The 5,169-nt window shown below is 34.6% G+C and overlaps 1 pseudogene; it reads left to right on the top strand.

The window, feature by feature from the left end:
* The first annotated feature begins 2,291 nt into the window (after positions 1-2,291).
* The window catches only part of LOC111733461, an 8,675-nt pseudogene continuing 5,797 nt past the window's right edge, over positions 2,292-5,169 (top strand).

Here is a 5,169-nt window from a genome sequence, read left to right on the forward strand (position 1 = left end):
CTGGCTAGCCTTAGAAGAAGAAGGGGATACGAAAACAAAAGGGTTTAGAGCGATTCCCAGGTTTTGGGTTGAACAGAGGCAGGAAGAGAAGCAGATATTGGTGGAAGTGGGGAGTGGAGTAGACAAATGAGTTCAGGACATTCTGGGCTGAGAAGCCCATGGGACTTCCAGGTGGAGGGAATCAGTAGGTAGTTGGATGTGGGACCTGGAGCTCATGGGGAGGCTGACCTGGAGATATATCTTTGTGATATATGTAAGGGAGTGATTGGAGCCAGGGGTCGGGGGTGAGAGCTTGAAGGAGAAAACGATCTCTCACATTGCCTTCAGGAGCATTGGCAGTTAAGGAGTAGATAAAGAGAATAGACCTGAGGAGGTGAGAAGGAGAGGCCAGAGAGGTAGGAGAGAAAAAAGGAGAACATGATGTCCCAGAAAATACTGAGACAAGCAGGTCACCTGGGAAGATAATAGTGAGAGTAAGAAAAGAAGACTACAATTTTTATTTGCTCTCAGGGGGAGGAGAGATGGCTTCCTCCAGGCTGGCCAGAGAAGGCTTTAGGAAATAGAAGGAAAGTGAGAAAAAGAAAGGACCTTTCAAGCTGAGAAATGGAGAAAGAGTTGAGTCCATCTCCTCTTCTCTTTGCTGTGTTTTCTTGACTCTTGCTGCAATAATCAGTGCATTCATAAAAAATAAAGCATGGTATTTGATGAAACGTGGAGAACCAGATGTTCAAAGTGTGTCTACTATATGCTTCCGAACCAAACACGCCGAAAATGGAGACCATCCAATGTGATCATGCTGTCCTTAAAAATGTTCCTTTGGTAAACATTAAACTGTTCTGTTTACCAGAAATGTTAACGAGGAAAATAAACAATAGGGATATTCAGGAGTATTTCAAAATTGAATTTGAAACCGTAAGAAAAAACAAGAGACAAAAATAATCCAAAACTGCATGAACATTGCAGACCTCAGCTGCCCTTAAAATCTTTTTCTCTGCTTAACATTACATAATCCGTCATCAGCCAAAGATATCAGTTTCACATGCTAAAATTCAGTGACTGTATGTCATACTTAAAGGACAGGGTATTGAGAGGAAAGAATAACATAAAAAGATGGAAAATGTTTAGAAAGCAATATGCTAAAGGCCTGAGTAATTTTAAGAATAAGAGAAACTTTAAGATTAATCAAAAAATAAGTAATGCAGACTTCCATTTCAGTTGGTATAATGAACCCAGGCACCCTGATCTCCTGCTGAAAATAACTAAAAATTCTGGATAAAATACTACAAATATCTTCTTTTAAGAACATGAATAAAAGTAAGGAATATTCAGCCAAAACCAAATGACAGTAAGAACCCGGAGAGATAAATGAATTGCCAAACCAGTTAGCTCTCAGTTTGCAAGACCTGAAAGAGCTCTGAGGATAGGAGACAAAGCCCAGTTTCTGGGTAAGTGGAGATTCTAATTAGAGAACCTCCGGGACAAGTGAAGCCCTAAAGGCTATGCCCTCACTTTTAGGCTAATCTAGAAATAATCTAATCCCTCCACCTGGAGGCTCTGCAACCAGAATGGTTTGTCTTGATTCTTAGTACCATGTGAAAGTGAAACAAATTCCTGAAAATGTGTAACCAAAATCTAGCCCTAACACAAGTTTGCAGCCTGGATTCATATCAGTTGGATCGAATGAAAATGGTTCTATGCCTATTAAGTACTGGAAGAAGCAAATGCAATTTTTTTTCTCAAGATGAACCCACCTTTATCTCAGGCCTCTCTAGATTACCACAGATAAAGTTTTAAGACATATAATCTCACAAAAATCACAAAACCCAAGGAAATGAGGCACCATAAACAAGAGAAACCGAAACATAGACATCAGCGTCAGATTTACAAAGACTTACAGGAATGATCTGAATTATTCTGATACAAGAATTATCAGGAACATGATAAAAAAAATAACCTAGAATTTTGCACCCACTGAAAATATCTGTAAAGAACAAAGATAAAAAAGAAGGAACTTCAAGCAAATAAAAGCTAAAAATGTTTGCTACCAAAGACCCTCTCCAAATGAAATTCCAAAGTATGAACTCCAAGCAGAAGGAAAGTAATCTCAGACAGAAAGAATGAGATAAAGGAGTGAAGAGTGATAAAAGTGGTAAAATAATTAATCAAATATGGACTATTTTATCTAATCTATCCACTATTGACTACATAAAACTATTACACTCTATGGCATTAAAAACCTAATAAGAGGGTATCTGCTGTCTTCTGGCCCCCAGGGCACTACAGGTCTAGCCATGGCTCTGTGCTATCCCAAGGTCACAGTCCTCAACAAAGACCCCAAGGTGACCAAGAATGTGAACAAGCCAAGGCATAGCTGTGGCCTAGGGAGCCTCATCAATCACAGCAAATGGCTGCGAACATGATCCGAGTGATGTGTAGCTTTGCCCTAAATAGAGCTACTCAAGATTTCCAAGGACAAGTGGTCCCTCAAGTTCATCAAGAAAACGGTGGAGACACGTATTTGTGCCAAGAGGAAGCAAGAGAACTTAACACTGTGCTGGCTATCATGAGAAAAGCAGCTGCCAGAAAGATTGAGCTCCCTTCCCACTCTGTGCATAATAAAAACTTTATAGGGGGAAATAAAAAAAACAACAACAAAAACTCTAACAAGATAGAATTAAAATACATTACCCAGGAACATATAACTCAGAAGGTGGCTGATTGGAATAATGCATTTTAAGGTTCTTACAGTATTTGGAAGAAGGCGAAAGAATAATGATTTACTTTGGACTTTGATGAGATAAGTATGCCTGATAAATTTTTCTATCAATCACTAAAAGTCTAGGAATAGAATATTTAGCTTCTAAACTAATGGAGGGGGGATTAAAGTGATAAAAAGTAATCAATCAAAAATAAGAGAGGAGGAAAAATAAGCATAAAAATGGAGAACCAAATAGATAACTAAAAAAAAGAAAAATAATATATCCGTAACTGCAATAAGTATAAAGCAATAAATGCTGCTGTTAAAAGAGCTTCAGAGTAAAGAAAAATCCAGCTCTGTACAGTTTACAAAAACCCACTGAGAACATAAAGATACAGAAAGGTTGAAATCAAAAGAATGGAAAAGCCACACTAAGCAAATAAATGCTAAGTAAAAGAAAGCTGATAGAACTATGTATCAGATAAAATATACTTGAAAGCAAAAAAACATGATTAGATATGAAGAGATCACTATATAATGATTAAAATGTCCTGCAAAAACTAACAGACGAGAAGAGGAAACTGAAAATCCATTATCATAAGGGGGATAGTAATACCCTCAAGTGATCAATAAACTACTTAGGCAAAAAAAATATCCGTAAGGATTTATGAAATTTCAATAGCCCAATTAGCAATCTTAATTTAATGGACACATACAGAACAATGCCAAAACAACATTCCAAAATCTTACAGGGTAGGAAAATTATATACCAATCTCACTCATGAACATAAATGCAAATATCATAAGACAACTATTAGTAAACTGAATCCAGCAATGTTTAAAGGATAATACATTATTACCAAGTTGGATTTACCCCAGGGATGCCTTTCAGATTTAATAGTAAAAAATCAATTGATTATTCATTTTTTTAGGTGTGATAATATATTGTTTTTGGAGGAAAATATTTTTATATTTAGGAGCTGAATGCTAAAGTACTTTATGTGTGGTATGTCATGATATTTTCAGGTTACCTTCAAATGGTTAAGAAAAAAAATATGTAACATATATATGATACATAGATAAAAGAAAAAATAGTAAAATGTTAATAATTTTTGTACCTAAGTCATAGGTATATGTGTATTCATTGTAGTATTCTTTAAACTTTTATGTACATTGAGAAATTTTCATAATAACATATTTTGAAAAAAGAAAACCAAGTAATGAAATTTACCATATTGAGTAAGGGAGAAAGCCTTTGACAAAATTGAACCTACATTCATAATCTTAAAAAAAAAAAAACTATTAGCAAACATAATGGTGATAAAAACCATTTCCTTTAAGACTGGAAACAAGGATGGCTGATTTTCAATATTGTACTGGAGACCATCAGAATAAAAGCAAGTATAAAAATTGAACTGAAAGAAACAAACAGTCATTATTCGTAGATGATATGACTATTAACATTGATATCTCAAAAAAACTTACATTATTAGTTGAATTAATAAGAGAATTTTCCAAGCAAGTATATTAGAAGCAAAATCAATAAATAAAAATCAAGGGCCTTCATATACATCAACTAAAGTGTACTTTAAAAAGAGATATCATTTATAATAAGATCAAAATTATGAAGTATCTAGGAATAAATCTAACAAAATATGTGCCAGACCACTACGGGGAAAAATGATAAAACTATTAACAGATATTAAAAACTATTAAAATGAATAGAGGGCTATACTATGTTCATTGAATGTAAGACACACATTAATAAAATGTCAAGTGTCCTCAAATTGATCTACAGATTCAATACACTCCCGTTCAACAGATTAATTATTAGGCCTTTAAGAGAAAGAAAATTCTGACACATATTACAACATGGACAAACTCTAAGACTTTATGCTAAATTAAATAAGCCAATCACAAAAAGACAAATATTGTATGATTCCATTTTTACGGAATACCTAGAGTAGTCAAATTCATAGAGAAGGAAAGTTAAGTCGTGGTTGCCAGGATCTGGGGGCATGAGGGGTTGGAGAATTAGTATTACTGAGTACAGAGTTTCATCTGGGATGATGAAAAAGTTCTGGATATGGATGATGGTGATGGTTGCAAAGCAATGTGAAAATACTTAATGCCACTGAACTGTACACTTAAAAATGATTCAAATGGTGAGTTTTATATATAGTTGACTGCAAAAAATGGTTAATACAAAATTCCAGGTAATATTCATCTCTGGGATGAAGAAATGAGATGCAGTTTGAGAGATGTACACATGGTCTTCATAATGTTCTTTCTTGGCCTGGTAATAGTTACAAGTGTTCATTTTATTGTTGTTTTCTTACACACACATACACACATGCATACATACATAGACTCATGCAGGATTTTGTATGCATGCCCCATTTCTCTTAATTTTTAAGCACATAGATATATCCAAATATTAGAAATATAAACATATGTGGTAAAACTATAAT

Source organism: Pteropus vampyrus, unplaced genomic scaffold, assembly GCF_000151845.1.
Source record: "Pteropus vampyrus isolate Shadow unplaced genomic scaffold, Pvam_2.0 Scaffold570, whole genome shotgun sequence".
Taxonomy (NCBI): Eukaryota; Metazoa; Chordata; class Mammalia; order Chiroptera; family Pteropodidae; genus Pteropus; species Pteropus vampyrus.